Below are 26,199 nucleotides of genomic sequence, written 5' to 3' on the forward strand. Positions count from 1 at the left end.
TGTGGCTCTTCAGAGTACTCCCGGGGCAGGTTACGGAGATTGACACATACAACCTGAAGTTCATTTAAAAAGCCAGCTTAGTGGGGGAAAAAAGTTATCCTCTTTAATTGGGTCTCAGATCAGCCTCCCCATCATGACCACTGGTTTCGCCTATTCATTAAATTGTACACCTTAGAGTATCTTGGTGCCCGTGCAATATCTGTGAAATGTACAATAGAAATGGAAAATATATGGCAGCCTCTGAATACATATCTGAAGCCCACAGCCGGGAGGTAATAGCAAGGTTCATGACACAGGCTGGGATCTTGACCATCTCTATGTCCGCCACAAGCCTTGGACCTTGCTCTCAGCTTGACCATATCACTACAGCAGTTTCTGACATACACTTGGGGGAGGGGGGGGGGGGAAGGAGGGTAGATTAATGGGGCATGGGATGGACTCAAGATGAACAAGTAAGAGATATGTTGGAAATGGGTATAATCATCGCTGTATATATGGTACTGGATATATGTACCTGAATGGCCATTTCTTTGATGTTTGTAGTTGATAGTATTGTTACCCTGTATCCTGGTTCTACCTCTCTGTTTGTAAACTTCAACATGGAAAAACCAACAAAAATAATACACAAAAAAAAAAAGACTGCCAAAATAAACCTCAGCAGAGACTGATGGGCCATATCCGAGGGCGTGTGTTTTGTGTTTGTTTCCGGTAACCTGTAAAAAAGTATCGGTCTTCAGGTCCCTTTCTGCATAGCCCTGACCCAATAAAGCTACCCTGAAGGGTAAAGTCAGGGCCGGGGATTAGGCATCCTAGGCAAACCTTACAGCCTGGCGCCCCCCATACACAATTTTAAATTATGTATTTAGAACAACATATTTTACATGAAAAATTACATTCTGAGGTAAAATTAATATATATGTGATAATGTCATGCACTGTTGTGATGCCAACAAGAAAACTTTACATCTTGGAATTCATATGGCATCATACCTATTATGATGTTTTGGCATGGTCCTCCCGTATCAGCACAGTACTATCTGCCAACACTCAAAGAATAACAAGCTTACCTATGAAAAAGAATACCACAAATATTACACCAGAATCTAAAATATCAATACACCTATCAGGAAAACAAAACAGGCCAAGCTACTACAGATCCCTACAGAGAAACCACATGCTAAGAATGCTTCATCTCAGACTTTGCATGCAGAACACAAACCCTCACCAATTACAGAATAAAGCCATATAAAGTATAAATAGAAATGAGCAGACAAAAACTGAACTGTAAAACGCATCACGCCAGACTCTACGGTGCACAATGGAAAAACAAAAATCACCATTCCTCATGAAACAATCAGTAAAATCAAGATATATAAATCATTAATCATAATAGTAAAATCATACTAATAAAATAATTTCAAAACAGCTGATGAATAGAATATCCAATAATTAAAGACTCATGCAAATTTTGAAAGCTTTACCAAACACCAATAAAATATTTCAAAACAGCAGACACATCACATACTACCCAATAATTAAAATGGTAGTCAATCAAGAAAAATGAACTTAAAAAGCCACCTTTACCTCTCCAGCAGTTCTCCTTCTCTTTTCCCTTGCAGGCCATACCAGAAGCAGCAGTAGCTGCTGAAGCTGTCCTCACGGTCCTCTTCCTTAGGGACCACAAGTAGTCTCTTCTCTCTCTCACAAACACACACCAGTCACATCCTCAGGACCAGTTTTTCGTGTCTCACACACCAATTATCTCCCCAACCAGTCTCTCTCACACATACAAGCACACACATACCAGTCATCTCCCTGATCAGTCTCTCTCTCTCACACACACACGTCACCTCTCTGGCCAGTCTCTCTCAATCACACAATACTCTCGCTCTCTCTTACTTACACACAGGCTTTCAATCACACATGCTCTCTCTATTTCACTTACACACAAGCTCTCAATCACACACATGTTCTATCTCACTTATAAACAGGCTCAATCATACACATGCCCCCTCTCTCTCACAGCCACAGCCAGCCAAAAACATGTTTTATCTCTCTCTCGCGCACACACTCCACACACACATAGAAGCACCCTCCCTGTCTCACAGCACACACACACAGAAGCACCCTCCCTGCCTCACATACACGCCACACAGACACAGAAGCACCCTCCCTGTCTCACATACACACCACACAGACACACACAAAGGCCCCCAGCTGAACAGCTCATCTTCGGCCCACCGGCCTTGTCTCTGGCGGCAGCTGACAGCGCCGATCTTCTTTTCTTCGGCCCCCGCTGGCCTGGTCTCCGGCGGCTGGCAGCAACATCACTCTCCTGGGTTTTAGCGGCAACACTTGGGCTTGTCTTCACTTTCTTCAGCCGCTGCCAGCTTGGGCTCCGACAGCGGCTCACGGCCCCTCTTCCTTTCTTCTGCCGCCGCTGGCTTGGGCTCCGGCGGCGGCTCACAGCCCCTTCTGCTTGGGCTCTGGCAGGGGCTTGCGGTCCCTCTTCCATTCTTCAGCTCTTGCAGGCCTCTCTTCCGGCCCCGCATGGCTGTCTTGCGGCTGTGGCAGGATGGCTCTGCTGCGGCCCCGCAGGTTTCTCTTCGGGCCGCGTGCCAGCAGACTCTCTTCTTCTCTTTGGCTGGGAAGGCCACCGGCGCCAGGGGTGGATTGCCCCACCGGGGAAAGCCCGATCCCCCAATAGGGCAATCCGCCCCTGGCGCCGGTGGCCTTCAGCCCCTACCATGTGAAAGGGGCTACCGGTGCCATTGGTTGGCCCCTGTAACATGGTAAGGGCTAAAGACCAATGTTGCCATTTTGGTTAGTGATAGCCGAGGCCCAGGGAGCAGCAGATCGCTCCCAGGCCCTCCGCTGGACCACCAGGGGGCATCGGGAGGGTGGCACTGGGGGGGGGGGGGAAGGCAAGGTGAGGCGGGGGCTGGCAGAATTTTGAAAGGGCACTTTTTGCCCTTTCAAAATTCTGCCGCCTGCTGCGGCGCCCCCCTACGTCTCGCCGCCCTAGGCACAGGCCTAGCTCGCCTAGTGGTTCCTCCGGCCCTGGGTAAAGTAATATGCTGGTACATCATAAGGCAAACTTATTAATGTCGCGGGGTGGCATGATTTCTCTCTTGCCAAAGAAAGAAAAAGGAAATTATAAGCAGATGAGTCAGTCCTGCAGGCCTTCTAAGAAAACACGGTCTGTATCTGGGGTTTCAAAAGTGAAGGATCGATCGTTGAGCCAGATCTGCAACTTGGCGGAAACTGCAGAGAAAAGGTATGATTTTTTTAATGTGCTTCCATGTTTGCATATGATTTTCTTGTGTGGTTAATAGTTGAGAATTATATAAAGAACTTCAACTTGTTTTAATCTATCTTTCTCCACAGATCAAGGAGTCAACAGTGTGGTTTATGGCACTGAAGAAGAGACACAGTCTTCCCCAACACTGGAATTCTCCTTTCCTATTTCAACAGAAATGTCCTCCTGCCAACCAAACCTGCTTGTCGAGGAGACCCAGCCCGAGGTACCAATCACACTTGACCTGTTGCAGAATATCCCTGAAACTCCGGGAGATGAGACAACAATAGTTCTGGTCGCCCTGGGAGAGGCAGTCTTTTCCATGAAGGGAATGAGCACTGACTTCTGTGCCAGCCTGATGTTAAGCATCATGACAAGTCTGTCATCCAGGTTTGTGAGTCTGGGCACAAGGTACTCATTAAAATTCATACAGAAAACGTCGAAGCAGTGGGATAAATGTCCTGCCTGGTGGAGAGCTAATCAGCGCCGTAAAGGATGTTGCCAGTGCAGTGCAGTCTGATGATAAATGAATTTTCTTATGTTGGCTTAATAAAAGTTTTTAGTTGTGTGTGAGCTATGTGTTATGTCTCTTCTTTATGGACTATGGTTTGAACAAAGGCCAGACATCAGCCTTGCTCTGTACAAGGGTGAGGTCGAAGTGGAGTTCCACTCCCAAGGCCTGGATCAAAGCTTCACTGGTGCATACACATTGGACCAGGTAATTGGGGCCCAGGGGTATTGCCTTCGCCAACAGCAAAAATAAATACTCACAGCACTGCTTCGCCTAGATTTTAATTTTTGTGGCACATCTGCAACAGGGCCCACTTCATTGTGGCACAATACCAACTTCACTATCAACACTTTCGCTTATCTTCGCTCTCCCCACTGCCATGTGGCATCATTACCATTTCCCTTACCTCTTCACCCAGCATCATAATCATATCTCTCCCCTGGTATCATCCTCTTCTTCCCTTTAACATCACCCCCCCCACTGGCATCAGAAACATCATCACCTTCAATTGTAGTGGGCGTTAACTCACCCAAATACAATCATTATTGCCTGACAATCACAAACCACTGAAATATAAATATTAATTTGTTTAAATGAAAAAGCTATGTACAAATTATTATAAACAGAAAGAGGAGCCAGGATGGGGGTCCCTGGGGGATGAAGAGGAGTGTCATCGAGGGGGAGATGATGGCCAGCTTGGTGGGGCCCTGGCCATGGCCACTAGTGATTGATCTCCAGCAATTACTCGGAGCAGTTCAATCACTTGCTCCTGGCCATGCCTCAGGTCCGCCAAGTTGGCCGCCATCTTCCCCTGAGCCCTTCCATGGAATTCAGACTCTGGCTCAGACAGACCTGCAGAGCCAGCACAGCATGCCTTCCTCCCGTAGCCCTTACTCGGGTGCTGTGTGTGTGTCCCGGAACCGTTGAGTGGCAGATGCTGATTCTCCGGAGAGCCCTTCATTGTCATTGATAATGAAAACCTCCTTGGTCTCCATGGACTCAGGAGTAGGAGAAAGATGAGTACCTTCAGCCTTTGGAGGTGGTGGTGCTTCCTCCAGTGGTGGTAGTGGCTGTGACCTTGGTGGCATGGGAGGTGCTGCTGGTGTTGGTGGATCCACTGGCTGTCCACCCTCCTCTTCCTGCTCAGATGTACTGCTGGTATCTAAAATGATAAATATCAAAGTGTAACAAACATAACACGGAGAGGCAGTGATGGTAAAGGTAGGTCATTGGGGAATTAGTGGTCAAGATTTATCAGTTGTATACTACGGATAGAGACAAACTCACTCTCTAGCTAACTGTTATTTGCATGAACAATTAATACTGGTGTTCACTGCATTTTACATTAAAAACATAAGTTAAGTAAAAGGAGTTGTCACATGCAACGTGATCAACAATTGCAATTTTGCCCTATACCTTGCCCTATAACTTACTATATAACTTATTGCACATGGGTTGATTTTTCAGAGAAAACAACGCATCAAGTCAACTGACACTTTTTAATGTACACATCAATGTGACCTGATATTTGAGAACAAAGTAGTGTTCAACACATATGCATTGATATTAATTAGTTGAATGGTCTAAGCTTTTTTTTTTGGTTGAATGTTGTTTTCGCTTTGAATCCAAATACACTCACCATCTGTTGGACCATGCCGGGCTCAGAGGGCCTGGAGCCACTCGCATTCCTCATGCTTGAACTTCCGGGCCCTCATCTTCAATGCCTCCATCTGGCGGGTACAATTAGAAAAGAAACATTGGCACCTGAATTCTCCACTGTTATACAAAGGGTGCTGGATTGATACAGTATGGGATTTCGTATGTTTTTATGCCCGGGAAAACCAACAAGCACTACTGTAAAACACTTTGAATATTTCCTATTTTTTTTCTTTTCAGCCATAGTCATGTAGCTTTTACTAAACATGTTCCATCAACAAATGTACTGTATTGTATATAGTACATAGAAAACCTTCTAAATACAACATAAAATATTTATTATTCTAGACATGGATACCCATGTTTAATTGAGGAGCTTCCAAAAATAGTCATTGATGCTCATCTGCCTGGACATGGCTACAAAACTATTTATAGGCACTTCAGGTCCTATCCATTGTACTTTGAGACAATCCACAATTTGAAAAATGTGAACATTACAAAATAAGATCATCCCAAGAGCTAACCAGAAAATCATCCATAAAGTCACAAATAACCCCAGTCTAACATCTAAAAATCTGCCAGTCTCTCTCACAGAGGGGGAATGGCCCCAAAAATATTACAACACCCCGCCCAACTTACCTCCCTTGGGAAGGAGGCCTGAGCATTAAATGTCACCCTGAGTGCCAGCCCTGCCCTGGATGCAGGTTCCACCAGCATCCAGGGCGAAAATAAAGATGACACTCATCTTCAACAATGAGCTCTGCGAGCATAGGTATATCAGCCTCTGAAAAGTTGGGCAGTCTGCCCTGTGGCATGTTTCCTCAGGCCCCCACACAAAATGGATATCTGGGTGTGGCCATGGAGGACAAACGTCCTAGTTCATGCACAGAAGACCTCACCCATTTGGATGTCCATTTTCTGCGTCACGCCCAGGATTTAAGCATCTATCACAAGAGCTCCTAAATGGATGCGTAAGGCCTGGACATAGCTGCAAGACCTGTTTACGGATGCCCAAGCCCCATGCCTTGCCAGCACACGGCTTGGGAGTCCACTATGGACCTTTGTCCATGCACGCCCAAATCTTGGATGTCCTGCAAAGGTGCTTGACTTGTGCCTTGTGTCTTTTTTATTATATTTTTGTTTATTACTTTATTAAATTAGTAAGTTTCCATGGTATACCATTCAAAATATAGCTGGATAACATTGAACAAACAAAAATACCATTTTAGGCCATCAAGAAACATAAATAAAAAATGCTGCAGCCCACCCCATCATATCCAGCTATCAAAACCAGCTTTGCATAATTCAGTCAGATTTAATTAACATTGCATTGTTTATATCCCAAGTTGTTTTTTGGGTAATAAAGTTGATTATTTTAAATTTAATTTTGGCACAGGGATCCAAGATGGCTGACGTAGAGTCTGCTGCATGAGCACGGCTCTTCTTTTCTTTGCCTTGGAAGAAATATTTCCTGAAATGCCACATTCAGCCCGAAAATGTCGGATGAAAGAATCAACCACGCAGTTCCTCTGGATTCCCCCATTTTGGGTCCGATGGATGCTCATGTTCAGCAGGGAACTCGGTTAGAGGTCTTGCCCTTGGAGAATGAGGAAGAATCAGTATTTCCTGCCCCCTCTCCAAACTCTTTAACATCTCTATCGCCGATCAATAGGGTTCCTCCAGCGAACCAAAGTATACAATAGTGTTCTTAGGTCACATTCAGAAAGAAATAGCTTTAATTGCCAGAGCATACAAAGTTTAGAGGAGAGATTCTTAATTGTTACTTACCTGTGCAAGAGTGATAAAGTTGAATCCATAACAAAACCTACATTTTGAATTTGTACAAATATTGCACTCTGCATGTTATCATCAACTGCTAAAAAAAAAGCTCACAAATTTGGGGAAGGGAATCTAGCAAGATATAAAATGTCTATCTTTTTCATATCCAAGATAAGCCTATTTTCAGACATCCACCTCTTAAAAGCATATAGGTATTTGCAGATCTCCATAAGTGACTCAGCTAAAGTTTGTTGAATCGGTACCGAAAACTGGATGTTATCAGCATAAAGCCAATATTCCACATCCAGATTTGCTAAGAGTTGACAAATTGGAAAGACAGACATGCTAAATCGTGTCTCCAAAAACGCTGAGCCGGTGGAAGCACTAGAGATGCTTTGAACCGAGCAGGCGTGTCTGTCGGGCTCTCACGGCCTCCGTTTATTAATCCTGAATTTTACCACATTTTTGCCGGAGCTAAAATTACCCGATATATCGGGAGCCTTCCAAGAGGTCCTTGCCTGAACTTTGGGCTAATCAGGGGGTTATGCCAAAGCTCGCTGTAAGAAGAGAGAGCACCACCAAAAAAGAAAAATACAGGCGGGTGCAGCGTTGGCCCTCACCCCAGAGACCACAGAAGCTATTAAAAGGGTAATGGAGGGCTTAGCCAGGAAGATACATACCTCACTGGACTCCAAGTTAGAGTCTGTGGTGGGAAAAGTTTGCCAATCTGATTTCCTCTGTAGGCGAGACCTCAGCGCAAGTGGAGGCAGTTGAAAGCAGAATGGAGGAAGTCGAGCTATCGCTGACGGAGGCGTGCCGCAAATTAGATGTGCTGGAATGCCAGTCAAAAATGTTGCAGGAAAAACCAAACAATCTAGAAAATAAGGAGTCACAGGAACAACATCAGACTAGGCGGGCTGCCTGAGAAATTTAAGGGATCTGACCCTGGGGGATTTTTTTTGCCAGATGGCTGCCGGAGGTTCTCGACTTGGTAGCGCACAGGGCTCTGGCACCAAGAGCAGGGGCAGACTCCAGGCCTTGGTTGTGCTAATTTTAGTGCACCTTTCTGGATAGTGTGTGGCTGCTGGAGGCTGCACGGGAGGCTGCAGACTTGAAGTTCCAGAATGCCTGCCTTTACCTTTTTCAAGACTTCTCTGCAGAATTGCAGCGAAAGCATCAGAGCTACAACGAGGCTAGAAAGGAGCTGAGAAGTTGGGGCATTACCTATGCGCTTCTCTACCCTGCTCGGCTGAAGGTGTTTATCAAGGGAAAGGCTCGGATCTTCACAGCTGTGAAGGATGTAATGGAATTCGTCAGAGCGGAGAAACAGTACCAGGATGGGCAGTGGGCCTAGCAAAAACGTGGTGTCTTAGGGAAAGACTGATGTGGATCTTCATCGCCCTGCCACCTGACTGAACACATCTAAGCAAGTTAATGTGAGCTTTCGGCGAAGTGAAAGACTAAGCAATCCTTGCAAGATAATTGACTTTTTTTTTTTTCAGTTCTTCGTTCTTTCACTGACTTGCTGTGTGATCTTGAGGGGGCTGTGGGGGGCTGCAGAGACTTAGGAGGAACTGGAGCTGTGATGGAGCACTTGGCCCCACCCCTGGACCACCGTCACGCCCCGGACCTCCCCTTTTTCAAAGCCCCGGGACATACACGTGCCGCCGAGCCTATGCAAGATAGGCTCAGCGCGCGCAGAGGCAGCTTTTCGGGAGTTACGCGCGTATGTTACGCGCTTAACCCTTTGAAAATCTGCCCCAAAGTATAATACTTTGTGTTACTTTATAACTTTGAAAAGCAAATGTGGAACGTTACTAAACAAATTTGCATTGCTTTCATATATGAAGGTCTCTTTATAGTTCTCTCACTTGGTTTGTCCTGACTTTTTTTTTTTTTTAGATTATTTAGTTATCCAGTGAGGATGACTCAGAACCAATGCCAGGAAATATTTCTTCACAGAGAGGGTGGTGGATGCCTGGAATGCCCTTCCAGGGGGTGGTGAAGATGAAAACTATGAAAGAATTCAAAGGGGCATGGGATAAACACTGGATCTCTAACGGCTAGAGGACGGAAATGAGAAGTGTGCAGGAGGGGGTAACTTGCTGGTATGACAGTTACTACCCTTAACGGAAGGCATGACGATAACTACTTTTAACCAATATGCTTTGATGCTTTTAATGCATCTGCCACATTGCTCCCTGCTTAGACAGCAAGGGGGGAAAAGAGGAATTGGATTTAGACAATAACAGAGGGCCCCGATATCCATGGTCTGGGATACTGATACGCAGACATAAGGGGAAAAGCACAGGACTGCTTCTACGGCCAAGTCCATAAACAAAGCACGTCAAGCAGCACTGCCTGAATTTTCAAGAAAGTGATGATTACTGAACGCAGCCGGATAAATAGCTTTGAATATTGGAGACTCACTTTTTGTTTAGGCTTTTTAAAATTATAAACATTGGTTTTCCTGATCATAGCCTTGTTGCTTTTAACCATTTTCTTAATTAACAAAATTTTAAACGCTCTTATTTGCATTGTATGCTTGTCTTAACCAGATCATAAGCTCTATGGAGAATGGACTGTCTCTTATGTGCATTTGCACAGTGCACTTAAACTCAGCATCTATCCAGGACATTTTGCAAAGCAGTGACATGGTTCACAATACACACGTATACAAAGCACTACTGTGTACAGCAAGAAACCACACAGGACTATATGTCTGGACAAGGTGTACTCAAAATTATTTTAAAATACAAGTTCTCCAACTTCTCGCTTAAGCGACTGGATTGCAGAAACTAAAGAAACAATTATACTGCTGCAGTCTTCAGCTTTGGAGTCCCATCTGTGTAGCTATTTGTGCTGCTTGTCCATGGAGACTGCTAAGTTGCTTATCTGTAATGGGTGTTCTCTGTGGACAGGAGAACAAACAGTCACACAGTTCCTCCCTCCCTCCCTCCCTGAGATCAGCCTGAGGGGAGGGTTTGTGGGGCGACAGCAGCACAGGAACTGCAGCACATGCTCAGAGCAGATCTAAAAGCTCTGACCTGAGCGAGAATGGACAGAATCAGTGCCGTTGCATAATATCACTCATCTGTGTGACTGTTTATTCTGCTATCCATGGAGAACACCTGTTACAGGTAAGCAACTTTGCCTTACCAAAGTCAGTTATAACAATGTCTGTTACACTAGGAATTCAAGTATCACAAAGTTTCCAACATCAGTATGACCAAGACTTTCAACCATGGGTAATTCTGAATGGGTAGAAGTAAACGGAACATAAATCTTTATTTGAATCAAGTAATGATCAGACCAAGATACCTTGGTATGAGAATAACCACTGTAAACTATGAATAAAGCATTCGCATCTCAGAAACACAAGGCTGAGAGTATGACCATGCTTATGAGTGGATTGTTGGATTATGTGAGACCAACCTAATGCTGACATGGAATTTAAGATTATTTCACAAATTTCAGACCATGGACAAGCATCAAGATGCAAATTAACATAACATAAAAATAAATAAATAATAATAAACCTAAGATTATACAGTTCTTCATATTTCTATTAAGATAGTAAAATATCAGTCAACATGGAGGGGTACATATTGAAATAAAAGTAAGGAGGGCTATAAATTAAACAGACACCCCAATTCAAAAGAGTTTGAATCTGTTCCAAATTTTGAGATACTAATAATCTGATGTACAGACATTCTAATAAAATAAGTTTTCACAATAATTAAATCCCCTTTAGTTTGGATGGAGTCGAGATCAGATTTGATAACCTACACCAATCGATTACAGGCTCAGCCAGCCTTCTGTTTGCAGGGGGGAAGGGGCGCCAACTCGCCAACAGACGTGAAGGAGCATTTGTGGGGGGCCCGTGGAGTGACTCGAGACACGGAGAGATTCAAATGAAGCCTTCTTTCAGTTCTTTGAGCCGGTAGTCGCAGTTGTTGTCGGGCCAGGTGAAGACAGACGGGTTGGTCTCACTCGTCGCGTCATTTTTATGAAATATCCTGCCGGCAGCTACTGAGCTGCCACTACTGCCGCTGGCGCTGCGGCGTCGGCTGTCACTTCTCTGGCTGCACGGCATGTCAGTGGCTGTTGCGTGTTGGTGCTGTAGCTGCGGCCCACACCTAGTTCACCTAGTGCTTCTGCCGGTCCTGTCTGGGGATTTAAAAATGGCATCTAAATATTGTTATCAGGAGGGTGGAGCCCTAGGTGCCAGCAAGGGAGCAGGTCAAACTAACGGGCCAATACAGTAAAGTGGCTCCGCCGGAGCACACTGTTACCCCGCATTTGGCCGCTCGTTTTCGACGCACTATTTTTACCCCTTATACAGTAAGGGGTAATAGTGCGTCGAAAACACGCGGCCAACCCCCTGAAACTAATAGCGCCCGCAACATGCAAATGCATATTGATGGGCCTATTAGTCATTCCTGCGCAATCCAGAAAGTAAAATGTGCAGCCAAGTCGCACATTTAACTTTCAGAAATTAACGCCTGCCAAAGGCAGGAGTTAATTTTGGCCGACACCAGGGAACTGTTCAGAAAAGCAGAAAAAATTGCTTTTCTGTACACCCTCCGACTTAATATCATAGCGATATTAAGTCGGAGGCCTCAAAAGTTAAAAAAAAAAAAAAAAATGTAAAATCTGCCCGCGGGTTGGAAGATGGATGCTCAATTATGCCGGCATCTGTTTTCCGAACCCGTGGCTGTCAGCAGGCTCGAGAACCGACACCGGAAAAATTGAGAGTTGGCTGTCAAACCCGCTGACAGCCGCCGCTTCTATCAAAAAGGAGGCACTAAGGACACGCTAGTGTCCCTAGCGCCTCCTTTTACCGCGGGCCCTCATTTACATTTTTTTTTTTTTACTGAATCGCGTGCCCAGGCCACTCTCCTGGGCGCTTGTCGGGAGAGCGGGCGCTCGCCGTTTCTCCCGCGGGTTTTTCTGTATCGGCTTGCAAAGCAGGTAATGCAGCAACCCAAGGCACTTGTGGGGGCAGAGATAGTCCAGTAGAAATCAACAGATATTTAACTGAGGCACAACATAAAATGCTGAGATGATATCAAGAATCATATCAATGCCTAAATCCAAAATTCTTCCTAATTTATCTAATAATGAAAGTAAATCAGTCTCTGAAAACCAGATTGGCCAATATCCAAAAACTGTCCCAACTGAATACTAAGTGCTTTCTCTATATTTGTTTTCCCACATCATTGTATAGTTTCATGTATTTGTTTTGCTCATATCATGACTCCCTGTATAATAATTCTTCGCTCTAAGATATAATTAATGTTTTTATAGCTGTCTAAGATACCCTATTATATACTCCCTGTTATTATTTACATATATATCTCTTGTATATTTTTACATATATATTTTATTTACATATATATCTCTTGTATGTATTTTTCACATCTTGCTATTGTTCATTGTAAGGGCTATGCCCATAAGTTATCAGTTGTATGTAAACCGATGCGATGTGCAAACGGCTATCGGTATAGAAGAAACTCCAAATAAATAAAAATAAATAAATATGTGTACCTAAGTAGGGAAGCTTAGAAAAGGGAGTAAAATTCTTTACATCCATTGGATCCATTTGAGGTTTCTTAAGTATAGGTCTCACATCTGCCTTTTTAAGTTCAGCAGGAAAACAATCCTGTGCCAGAGACACATTCATAATGGACTGAATGTTAACAGTCCATCACCAGCTGCTCAAATAAACTTTGCAAGCATGTGATCATGAGGAGAACCAATAAGATTCGCTGACACTAAAATATTTGTCATTTCAGCCAATGAAACCGACCAAAAAGTAATCTGAGCAGTTAAAGGTTGTAACTGCTCAATAGGTACCTTTTGACCTTCATGTTGGTCCTCTCCATCTCTTTGCTGGGTTTTTTTCTGTCACCACTTCACCACACCTCTCCAACACTCATCTTTCCCTTTTTAGTGTACTCCTGGGGGATTTCTGCGCTACTGCGGAATGCAAAATTTGCGCAGAATTCCCCGGCATGCCGCGAACGGAGCGCATCCCGTGGCACATGCTCCACAGTGAAGATGAAGGCCCGGCATGCTGTTCGCGGCAAAAAGGAAAGGCCACAGTGTGCCACGGGATACGCTCCGTTCGCAGCGAAGATGAAGGCCCGGCACGCCGTTCGTGACACACGGGGGCCTTCCCTTTTCGCCGCGAACGAAGCGCGTCCTGCGGCATGCCGGTGACAGAGAATGTGTCGAGGAGGAGAGAGGAGTGTGAGAGAGAGCATGGGGGGGGGGGGATGCCAATGAGAGAGAATGTGTGTGTGAGAGAGGGGAGGGTGACAGAGCATGGTTGGTAAGAGGGGGGGTGGGGAGGGTGAGAGAGAGCAGGAGGGTGTGAGAGACAGAGAGCATGGGAGGTAAGAGAGTGTGGGTGGGGGGATGCTTGAGTGTGGGTTTCAGAGAGGGAGCCTTTATGAGGGGAGGGGGATGCCGGTGAGAGAGAATGTTGTGTGAGAGAGGAGAGGGGGTGTGGGGGAGGGTGAGAGACAGCTTGGTTGGTAAGAGGGGGAGTGGGGGGGATGCTTGAGTGTGGGTTTCAGAGAGGGAGCCTATATGAGGAGAGGGGGTGTGGGGGAGGGTGAGACAGTTTGGTTGGTAAGAGGGGTAGTGGGGGGGATGCTTGAGTGTGGGTTTCAGAGAGGGAGCTTATATGAGGGGAGGGTTACAGAGCAGGAGGGTGTGAGAGAGAGCATGGGAGGTAAGAGAGGGTGGGTGGGGGGAGGGAGCCTATATGAGGAGATTGTGAAGGAGTGTATATGTGTGTGAGAGATTGGGAGCTCGTGTGTATGAAAAAGGGATTGTGTGTATGTGAAGGTGATAGCCTGTGTGAAGAGATTGTGTATGTGTGAGACAGAGCCTGTGTGATGGGGTGCGAAAGAGAGAGACATAGGTAGCCTGTGTGAGGATGTATGTGTGAGAGAGAAAGGGAGATTGTGTTGATGAGCCTATTAGTTATTCCCCCGGAATACTGAAAGTAAAATGTCCCTAGCCCCTCCTTATTAGCACGCGGCCTCATTTGAATACAAAATCGCGTGCCCAGGAGAGGTGCCTGGGCGCGCGTCGGGAAAGCGGGCACTCGACTCGGAGCGCTGGCTCTCCCACTCTTCTTATTGCATCGGCCTGTGTTGTGAACAATGTTTGGTCTGCTTTAGATACTTACCTGCAGGCTAATTAAGAGAGAAGAAAACTGCAGGAAAGCCAGGGTATTTCCAAAAGCTGTTTATTGGTTTTGTTTAAACACTTACGGGCAGATTCAGTAAAGTCCGTGGGAGAGTGGACGAACGCCCGCTCTCCCGGCACGCGCACAGGCCACTCGCCTGTGCGTGCAATTCTGTATTTAAATTAGGTGGTGCGGTAGAAACAGGCAAAAGGAGGCGCTAGGGACACTAGCGCGTCCCTAGCGCCTCCTTTTGACCTGGAGCGGCGGCTGTCAGCGGGTTTGACAGCTGACGCTCAATTTTGCCGGCATCGGTTCTCAAGCCCGCTGACAGCCAACAACTATCGCCCAGTCTTAAATCTTCCCTTAATAGCTAAACTAATAGAAATAACGGTACAGAAACAACTAGCTGAAAACCTAGATAATAATAACATACTGTATCCATCTCAACATGGATTTCGAAAGCACTACAGCACTGAGACACTACATCTCTTGCTAACAGATAACATTCTAAGAGGTTTTGATAGCGGTAAACAATACATTCTAATAATGCTAGACTTAGCAGCAGCCTTCGACACAGTAAACCATAAAATACTACTAAAAAGACTAGAAGAAATTGGATTACACAGCAAAACAATAAACTGGTTCAGTTCATATCTAAATAATAGGTTCTTTCAAGTTCAGATCAACAACGTATTATCAGAAAAAGTCAATCTCAAAACAGGAGTACCGCAGGGATCAGCCCTGTCCGCAACCCTCTTTAACATATACATGCTGCCCTTATGCCATCTACTAGCAGGACTAGGAATCATACATTACATTTTCGCAGACGATATTCAACTAATTCTACCAATCGAGGACACATTAGAGAAAACGTTAAACCTAGCTAACATGTACCTAGACATTATAAAACAACTGCTAAACCGAATGGAACTTGTGATTAACATTGAAAAAACAGAATTTCTACACTTAGAACGGAAAAATATTGAAATCATCCAAACTCCAATAATACTCAAAACAACCAGAAAATTGAACTAGCTGAAAAAGTTCGAAACCTTGGAATAATAATGGACCCAGAAATCAATCTAAAACAGCACATATCGTTAAAAGTAAAAGAAGGCTATGCAAAACTCATGATCCTCAGAAAACAACCACTACTAACACTAGCTGATTTCAGAACAGTACTTTAGGCACTAGTTTTCTCCAGCACTGACTACTGTAATGCTCTTTTACTAGGACTCCCAAATACAACATTAAGGCCACTTCAAATACTGCAAAACACAGCAGCTAGAATACTAACCGGAAAAAGAAGGAGGGACCATATAAATGAAACCCTGGCGGAATTACATTGGCTACCTATTGAACACAGAATAAAATACAAAGCCCTATGTACCATACATAAACTAATACATGATGAAAAATCGGACTGGCTAAACACAGCATTACGAGTACACGTCCCACACAGAAACCTTTGATCAGCAAATAAAGCACTCTTAACCATTCCTTCAGTAAAGACAGCGAGACTAACCCAAGTGAGAGAAAGGGCCTTATCTTTAGCAGGCCTCATACTTTGGAACACAATGCCTCTAGAGATCAGATTACAAAGAGATCTCAAAACCTTTAAGAAAAGTTTAAAAACATGGCTTTTTAAACAAGCATTTTATAAAGAGACTGGAGAATAGAAAATATACAGGAATAGGCAGAAGAGCACCAGCGCACAGCACTATTCTAAGAATTTGCATTATAATAGTCTATGAACTCTATATCAGGTGTACCTGTAAGGTACACCTGTAAGGTACTGTGAACAGTACCTTACAGGTACACCTAATCATGACCTCCTTCACTAAACAATCGATTGTCTTTAATGATATATTGTAACTAAACCTTTTGTGGCACCTGTTAGAATGTACTATAGTACACATTCACCTACATTCATTTATGTGCCTACATGTAAACCGTTGCGATGGTATATAACTTAGAGAAGGTATAGAAAAGATTTTAAGTAAATAAATAAATGTGGTTTCGTAAAAAAAACATAGTACAGAAACAGTTAATTTCTACGTTGGATTTTGTGTTATGCCAGTTAGATCGTAATATTCCCATGATTGCTGTTTTTCTTGATATAACTGCTGCATATAATACAATAGCGCATGAGATTTTATTTCAGCGCTTACATCATTTGGGTATAGGTGGTCTTGTTTTTCACTAGTTTCCGTCTTACTTGTTTGGAAGGAAACAGCGAGTTCACTTACAAGGGACCCAATCTGAATGGTATCTACTCCAACAAGGAGTCCCTCAGGGTTCTATTCTTTCGGCTGCCCTTTTTAATATTTTTGTTACCTTTGTGTGATCTGATTGGGCAGCTTGGGATCAAATTCAGAGTATATGCAGATGATTTACAGATGTATCTTCCCATGACAGTCTGTGACAAAGGGCCTCATTTTCCACGCCGCTCGCACACGATAAGGGACCTTTCGCACGCGAAAAGTCCCTTATCGCATGCGATACCAGGATGGGGGTAGAGTCGGCCCCGGAAGAGGAGGAGTCGGAGCGTCACCGGGGCCGACTCTGCGCCAACGCCGCGGGCAGCGAAAAGGTAAGTGCCTTTTCGCGGCAGCTTTCGCTCCCAATAGCTACACCTTCTATGGTGGCGCTATTGGGTGCGAAACCGGCAGCGATCGCAGGCCCTCCCCCCATTTCGGCCCCCCGCCCCTCATCTTCTAAAGTATCGCAAGCCTGCGATACTTTAGGAAATGAGGCCCAGAGTCTTTAGAGAGTACTCTGAGGAATATTACCAACTATCTAAATAGAATAAATGCATGGATGAACCAGAATAATGTTTTTTAATTGGGTACAACTGAAGTGATCTGTTTTTCTCGTAGGACACGGCCTCTACCTGATTTGGAGAATTGTCCCATTTTAGTTAATGGGATTAGATTCCCTACTACTAAATTGGTAAGAAATCTGGGAGTCATCTTTGATGTACACTTGAATTTCTTACTGCATTTGAGAGCAGTATTGAAATCTAGGGTTTTTAAATTTCATTTGTTATGCCATGTTAGATATATGTTAGACAAAAGTTAGTTTCCTACCTTGGTGCAGTCTTTTGTACTAATAATAATTGATTATTGTAATGGTCTTTTTGTTGGCCTTCCTGCTTTGAGTGTTCGGGCATTCTGTATATTACAGAATGCTGCTGCTCGATTAGTGGTGCATGGACATCTCTGGGGTCATATTAGCCCAGTTTTGTATGACTTGCATTGGCTACCATGACCTCAATGCATTGTTTAAAATTCTTGTGTTGGTTTTTAAAGTTTTAAAAACATGGACAATGTTGTTTGAGAAACTTATTGAAACCTCATAATCCTACCAGAACTTTGCGTTCCTAAGACATGGGTCGTCTTATTCCTTCGGTTAAAATGGCCTGTTTATGTGAGACACTTTTCTAATATTGCCCCACTGCTATTGAACACCTTGCCTGCTGTTTTGTGGGATATTTCAGGTATTAAATTGTTCAGGAAACCTTTAAAAGCTTATCTCTTTGGAGTTGCTTTTGAGAAGCTTTGTAATGAGGCAACATGAGATTGGGAGTATGCTGGATTTTATTTTATTTTCTGTATTTTGTGTCTTATGTTTTTGTGCTATTGTAATATTTGATTGTAACTTGTATTTTATTGTATGTTGATTGATATTGTATTGTAATCCGCTTAGATCGACTGGATCATCATAAACGGGCAATAAAAGATTTTAAATAATTGGCCAAAAGTCCTTCAAGGGAAATATTTGGCAAACAGTTGCATTCACGTTAATGAGTAATTGTACTGAGTAAGAACTCAGTCTTATCTGACAAATCACAGTTGTAGTGACCTGCACAGTCAGTTCTGGCAGCACGCTCTCAAACCGAGCTTTCAGGTAGTCTGTGAAGGAAAGCTGCTGCCTGGATAACTTGAGTCCTTTTGTCAGAGTCAAACCTCATTGAATATGCAGTTCCATAAAGGTCCGATGTTGATCCAGATTGGATATTGCCACCTCCTATAGACCACAGGATTGGTGGGATGCAAATGATGCCATCTAGGTCACGATGCATAGGAATATTCTCATATGCTCATTAGAGTCCACCAGCAAAAGAAGTGTTAGAACAATACCCGTTTCAAAACTGATATCAAGCTGGATACAAAGTTTCACCAAGGACATGTTCTCACGTCTGGTCCAAGGTTCTCCTCTCATTTGGGAGGTGATGACAACTCTCTGATATAAAGAGACACAATCTTTTCTTTTTTGTGTGTAAAAAAAAAAAAAAAAGTCTCATAAAGTTGCCAAAAACATCACATGGCTGCAAACTCCATGTCTGCATAGCTTTAGGCCTGCACCTTTTACTCAGTCTGTGCATAGCAGTAGGTCTCAGGTTCATGATGCACATCCTGTTTAGGACCACTGGCTTTTACCCTACAGTGAGCTGAGATATAGTAGATGGTGAGCGGAAATATAGTAGATGGTGTGCCAGTATTGGGTCTCTTTCCTCTGGTGTAATTGACACTTGTAGCTTAAAATAAGTTTACCATCACAGTTAATGAGGCCAAAGGAGGGAAAGGAGAATGGCAGAAGTGGACAGTGTTTGGGTAGGAAACAAAATCAGATTGCTGCTTGTTTAATGCTGATCTGGATAGAGTCAAGAAAGAAACAAGGAAAGGACATTGGACGAAAAGAGTAAAGAAGAAGAGAAAAAGGGAGAGATCATGAGAAAAGTGACAGGAAGGGATTAGAAGGAGCTTGGAAGCTCTCAGGAGAGAGAGAGGAGGAGAAAGGGTTTATGAGGAAGTATCAGAAGGTAAAAAAGAAGTGTGCATGGACAGAGAAGCTAGGTCCAGGACAGGAACAGAAGTAGGAAAATATAGAGGAAGAAAAGTCTAACTGAGCCAGCTGAAGGCGCACTCCCATAAGTGATTTGTCGGGATCCTGTTGTACTATGGCCAGGGTTGCTCATATTCATCCCTTTTGTCTACCTTGTCATAGTAACTCCAGAGACAGATTTCAGCTGACACTGCTCCTAGGCACGCAGTATTGGTACCATACAGTGCCCATCCTTCCTGTTACCAGATCTTGTCTCCAGTGATGCAATGCTATCCTTAGACTGCATTGAATGCAGGTTCTAAGCTTGTGCCCACAGACTCTGGCTCCCCACACAGAAATTCAGATGAGGTAGGGCCTGTGAGTGCAGACTTAGTTGGTGCTCACAGAATCACATCCCTGTAGTAGGGTCCCTGAGAGATGGGGGGGGGGGGGAATGGTAGGTTCAGAGGTTAAGTGTACGATTGGTAATCGAAGGCCTGACATTTGCTGCCCTAGGTACAGGCTTTAATAGCTCACTTTGTTGCTGCTACTTGGCAGGTCACCAGATGCAGAGCAACAGTCAGATTCAATATGAAAATTACCTATGATCATCCCACCGGACCCACAAATATACACATACCCCTCCACATTTCAAATCTTCAAAATGTAAGATCATAACAAAGTATCAGATGCTATTATATCATTTGAAAACTGACCAAATGCACTTTTAAAAACATTAATTGCTAAACTTTATTGTGCAAAGGAAAATTACCCATAATTCCATCTTAAAATTAAGCTAAAGTATATATATTTTACTAGATTTAATATTGGTGCTCTAATTCAAGAGGATTTGTGGCTCTGGAGGGTGAAATAGGGATCTGTGTGCTTGTTATGATTTCTTGCTTTGCCCTAGGACCTGTGTGTTTCACCAGTGAAGAATGCCTTTCCTTTCCAAATCTTTGTTACTGTACAAGTGATGACCTGACTTCTGAAGTGTTATGCAATTCCTGGCAGCCGGGAGGCTCTCCTTTATCTTAGCCAGCACTGAAGAGGTTAAATTCTCCCCAGTTATTCAAATTGGAGGCATTACCCTGCCTTTTCCCATAATATTACAATGTTCTGTGAATCTTTTAAGTTGAGCAATGTTACTGGTCAGAAAGCCAGTGTTTGGGGTTAGGACTGGTTCTGCAGCATGGCATTTCTTATGTTCAGAGACCTAGCCCAGAATTTGTACAAATCTCAGTCTTGACTGATGAGCACAGCCAATGAAAAATCTTTCCAGAACCCTGTCCCATTTATAAACAGTATCCCATGGTAGGATCATTAACTTGAGCCTACTCCGGCACTGGCTAGTTAAAATGAAATTTTGATTAGTTAATGTTTATTTTATAATCTGTTTTCTTTTGCTTGGGCCAATGTAATAAAGTGTGCTGGGCAGAGTGCACAGTTTAACTTGCAGCTTTGAATGCGCTTTTTGTACGCAAACTTTAATGCTTCTGCAGTAAGGAATTTTATGCAGAAGAAAACCCTACGTGTAAAACTGCACATAGGTTAGCACCTTCCCATATTAATGAAGTCATTATCTATTACCACCCATCCCCCCATGCAGCGAGGTGCACAAACTTAACTCCTGTTGTCTTAATACTAGAACTTTAACTCCTGGTCAGAGATGGAGAAAATAGTTTGTAGCTTTCTTTCCCTGTACGTACCCGGATCAGTCCAGATTCCTGGGTTTTGCCTCCCCACCAGCAGACGGAGACAAAGAAGTTCTGACTGGCCCTGACCTATACCCTAAGGTGCCACCTAAGGTCCGTCAATATTTCTCTGTCACCAGCAGATGGTGGAGGTGCAAACTCCTACAGTCCGGTCTTAGTTAAAAAAAAAAAAAAAAAAAGAGTATCTTAGATTAGACAGTGTTCAGAGTAGCGCTCGGATAAAAGTTTTTTTTCATTTCAGGCTCAAGTCGACACCAGTGAGGGGAACTTTCACTTCAGCTTCCCAGGGGGTTGGCAGATCCCACAGGGGCCATCCCCCCTGGTATTAGAGGCGGAGGCTGATAGGGGTTGAGAACCCCGCTGCCCTAATTGTCTCCAGTCTCAGGGGGTGATACCAGGGAGCCCGGCTCACTTACCCCAGGAGGATAGGACCCGAGCCCTCTGTCAAGTTTGGAAAAAAAAACAACTCAGTAGCGACTTTCGAGTGGGCTCTCTGCTCCCTCCGATGCCGACTTTGATCGCAGGTTGCTTTCTCCCACGCTGCTGGCTTCCCGCCGCGAGTTTTTTACTTTTCAGCACCAGAGCTCACTACTCACGCCACGTGGAGTCCTTGCGGCGATGCGAACCCGCGTCTCTTGTGACAGGCTTTGCTCGGCCTGCCTTCCCGGGGGAGAGGGCTCTTCGGGAGGCATTGGGGGAGCCTGGGAGGCCACGACTTGTCTCCTCAGATCCATTCCCGCTGAACGCGGATAGAACTCCTGTCATTTCTAGACTGTTCTGATCCTCAGGCTACGAATCTGAGGAAGTTAGACGTGCGACGGGTTCTGCTAAGATTTTTGGAGGTTACTAATAGTTTCCACCTGTCAGATCACCTGTTTGTACTCCGGAGTGGTCCCAGAAGAGGTTGCCAGGCATCTAAGTCTACTATCGCCCGCTGGTTGAAGGAGGCTATTAGTTCTGCCTACTTGCTTCATAGTCGACCGCGTCTGGTTGGCCTTAAAGCGCATTCTACACCATCGCAGGCAGCCTCGTGGGCAGAGTGTCAGCAAATTTCGCTACAGGAGATTTGGCTAATTGGAAGTCTTTGCACACTTTTGCTAGGCATTACCGATTGGACGTTCAGGCTCCAGGTTTGGGGGGATTTGGTGAAGGTATGAGCCGAGCGGGACTCTCAGGGTCCCACCCCGTGTAGTGGAGCTCTGGTACATCCCAGGAGTCTGGACTGATCTGGGTACGTACAGGGAAAGGAAAATTGGTTCTTACCTGCTAATTTTCGTTTCTATAGTACCACAGATCAGTCCAGAGTCCCGCCCTTTTTCAGCGTGGACATAATGGAGAGTCCGCTTATTCATTGCTTCTTGATATTTCTGCAGACATATTCTCTAAAGATTTCAATGTTTTGTTTTTAAGGGTCCTGCTCCTGCTTGGGGGTAGTGATCTGGGTTTGTCACCGGTCATAGCCGGTATATAGTTCACGATGTTGTGGTTCATTGGTTTAATTGGTTTAAGATATTCTGCTTTGATACAATGTAATACTGATGGACTGTGGGTGGCACCTTAGGGTATAGGAGAGGGCCAGTCAGAACTTCTCTGTCTCCATCTGCTGGTGGGGAGGCAAAACCCAGGAGTCTGGCCTGATCCGTGGTACTACAGGAACGAAAATTAGCAGATAAGAACCAATTTTCCTATTATATGTATCTGTACAGTGCTGCATATGTCTAGTAGCACTTTAAAAACAAGTTGTAGGGTGGAAAATGAGAGAGAAGGAAAAGGTAAAAAGGGAATGGGGATTGTAACAGATGTCTTCAAAAGGTGATGTTAAAGCAGGGAAAATAAAGTCCCGGTATCTGGATATGACCGCATGAAGGCAGAACAGGCAAATATGAATGGTTTCAAATAAGAATACAAAGAATACATTTAGGTATAGATATGCAAATGCTAAAAGTCTAAACAATAAGACAGTTAGGACATGACACTAAATGAAGATATAGACACAGGGAGGACAGTTTTCAAAGCCATATATGTGAGTAAACAGCAATTCGCCCAAGCAAAATGATTTGGTTGAAAATTGTCCTCAGAGCTGCTAAAAATGCATGCAGCCTTTCGCAGCACAGACATGTTAAGCCTTGAGAGGAAAGGTGTTCCCTTGGGTGTTTCTTGGCCTAGGAAGGAAACCAGCATGGGCATATATTCAATTTTCAAATATGTACAAGCAGTTTTGTCCTCATTCAGCGACCTGTACAAACAGCGGGTGCAAAGTAAGTGGAGGCTTTTAGCACTCTTGCTTTGCACTTGCTAATTTTGAAAGAGGAACAATGGGGTTTAGTTTACCTTTGAAAATGTGCATAAAGTGCATGCATTTAACGCGCCTGCATAGTTTGGGACTATGTGGGATATTTGAAGATTGCCTCCTAAGAGGATAATTTTCATAGCAAACTTTAAAAAATGATTTAAAAAAAAAAATATATATATATTACCACACCTAGATTGTCTTGTCTGAAAATCACGCTTCTTAGCCTGGCTTAATGTACATGTACAATTTCCATAGTATGTGTACTTTTATCTGGATTACAAGGAGCTGTTTCTGGAGGCATATTTGGATGGGGGGGGACACAACATGCATATGTGACATTTCCACAAGTATGCATGCAATGTTACCCTCCTCTGCCAACTGAGTAAAACAGCAGGCACATGTACACCGATTTTATGTCTTGCGCAAGCAAGTTATAAAATCAGGGGTCGGCGCGCGCAAGGGGGTGCACAATTGTGCACCTTGCGTGCGTCAAGCCGCGCCTTCCCCATTTCCTCCCCCTAACCTGACCTTCCCACCCCTTCCCCTAACCTTTCCTCCCCCTAGCCCTACTCTAACCCCCCCCCCCAGGTTGCGTGCGCCGGCAGCCTGCCAGCACGCAATCCTTCGACACAGCGGCAATGGCTTCTGTGTCGGAATCCTCTGGCCCCGCCCCCTTTAGTAAAGCCCCAGGACTTACACGCGTCCTGGGGCTTTGCGCGCGTCACCGGGCCTTTTTAAAATTCGGCCCTAAGTCTGTAAATGCTGAAAATATGTGAAGCCCCTGAAAACAGATTATGAAGTTTCTAGGATCCTAGATTGCTGAGGAAAATCATTACTTCAGGGAAAAGATGGAGGCCTGGGGAGAAATACACAGAGCACGGCTTCAGATGGTTTAGGGGTAGATTTTAAAAGCAGCGCGCTCGGCGTACATATGCACCCATGTCTGCACCCATAAAAGTGCATATAAGACATGCTTACAAAGATACGCTTAATTTTATATCGTGTAAAATATCTCTGCCGTGAGCATGTGTGCAGCCTTTACGCACACATTTTAATAACATGCTCGCGCAAAGAGGGGAGAGCGTGCCTCTGTTATAGAGTGTCATATTGTCTCTCTGTCTCCCACTGTAAGAGGGGCACTTTCAATTCAGGGTGGGTTTTGGTGGGGGGCAGTGTCACAATGGGAGATATAGAGTGTCAGATTCTCTCTCTAACAGAGATGCCCCCCCCCCCCCCCACCCCTGGTGTTCAGGACCCCTCTGGCTCAAAATCTCTAGACTTGCGTGTTAGTCTTGGCCCCGACCCGGCACTTCCAGTTTTTGTGCAAGCAATGCTTTTAAAGTCTACCTGTTAGATTGTAAGCCATCTGGGGATAGGGAAATACCTATTACCTACAGTACCTGCAAAAGCAGAATATAAATGAACTCTGTACTTTTCCATATTCAATTTCATCTACCATTCAGTTGCTGTCTCCTCAGTCTCCTTTTGCAGTTCCTTGAAGTCTGCAAATAATTGTGTCATCTGCAAATCCCATCAATTTCACTTGCCGGTCCCTTTTCTAGATCATCTATGAATAAGTTACAGGTCCAAATACTAAGCCCTGTGGTGCTCCTCTAATAATCTTTCTCCATTTGGGTAATCTGCCCATTCAGTCCTACCCTCTGTTTCCATCTTTTTAATCATTTACCAATCCACAATAGAAAACTGCCTCCTATCCCATGACTTTTTAATCTCCTAAAGAGTCTCACACTGGACTTTGTCAAATACCTTCGGAAAGTCCAAATACACTATATCAAGCAGCTCACCTTTATACACGTTTATTTACACATTCAAAAAATTGTAAAAGATTGGCAAGACCTCACACTTCTCCACTAAGCCATTTCTATCTACAAGGCCAGGGATTTTGGTTTTGAGAATGTTTCGATCATTTTGTCCAGAGCTGATGTCAGGCTCTCACCGGTCTATGGTTTTCCGATCAATAGTTTAACACATTCACTAAAAAATGTTATAACTCTCTATGCAGTAAGCTAATCGTATGCTAATGCACTGGGAATTAAACAGTGTGCCGACTTGCACACGTTGGGAGTTAACACATGCAACTCAGGCTTTTGCATAGGCTGAGCTCACGTTACTTCGGGAGAATCTCTACAATGCACGCGTTTAAAATTTAAACTGGCATAAATTATATTTTGCTTGTTTTGGGCACTTACAATGTAATTTCTATGCAGAACACATTTTTATGCACATAAATCATATTTTATGTGCAGAAAGCACAGGTAGATTTTAAAAGTAATATGGGCATCCAGGACTCATTCGCTCATCACCTCCCATCCATTTCAATTCAACCACAAAAAACAAGGTGATGGGTAAAACAAGGCCGCAGCTTTAATACCAAATGACCCGAGCCCCATTTATACAACAAATACATATTAAGTAAACATGTTCGTACAGATTCGGATTTCAGCCTTTCCACTCCCCCCTACCTATCCGCCTCTTTCCGGCAGGATAGCCATTACCAGCCACTCGGCTCAATGTTTCAGGCCCTACACACCAGGCACCGACCCCATCCGCCAATCTGCAAGGAGCCAGCCTGTGTGGACCCCCTACACCATCCTGCAGGGAGTCTGGCCAAGCGGCCCCCGCCTCTCTCCAGCAAGGGGCCACTCCCTGACAACAGCTCCAGTTGTCAACCATCATTTCCATATCTGAAATCCGTCCTGACATAACCAAAACTATAAACACTTATGGCTCGGGCCACGCGCCACAGGCACGGACATCCAATGTCCTGTGACCCCCCAAAGATGCGGACTGCTTTACTTGGGAAACAATGCTTCCAGCACCTCCTGAATGTCGTTCAGAAACAGGTCTGTCCCCAAAAAGGACAAATGAATCCCGTCATTCCGAAATAAGCCCCCCA

The 26,199-nt window shown here is 44.4% G+C and overlaps 1 long non-coding RNA gene across 3 annotated transcripts in view; it reads right to left on the minus strand.

Annotated features, from left to right (window-relative positions):
* Positions 1-4,081: 4,081 nt before the first annotated feature.
* LOC115087610 overlaps positions 4,082-26,199 on the minus strand; it is a 74,870-nt gene continuing 52,752 nt past the window's right edge. For 2 of the 3 annotated variants that reach the window (XR_003855561.1, XR_003855560.1), the window contains exons 2-3: positions 5,448-5,538; positions 4,082-4,970 (exon numbers count right to left, since the gene is read on the minus strand). This is a non-coding gene — a long non-coding RNA (uncharacterized LOC115087610). Of the gene's footprint in view, positions 4,971-5,447; positions 5,539-7,923; positions 8,031-26,199 lie in introns of those variants that run through there. The other variant, XR_003855562.1, reaches the window with a different exon arrangement.

This window comes from Rhinatrema bivittatum, chromosome 3 (genome assembly GCF_901001135.1).
Source record: "Rhinatrema bivittatum chromosome 3, aRhiBiv1.1, whole genome shotgun sequence".
NCBI lineage: Eukaryota > Metazoa > Chordata > Amphibia > Gymnophiona > Rhinatrematidae > Rhinatrema > Rhinatrema bivittatum.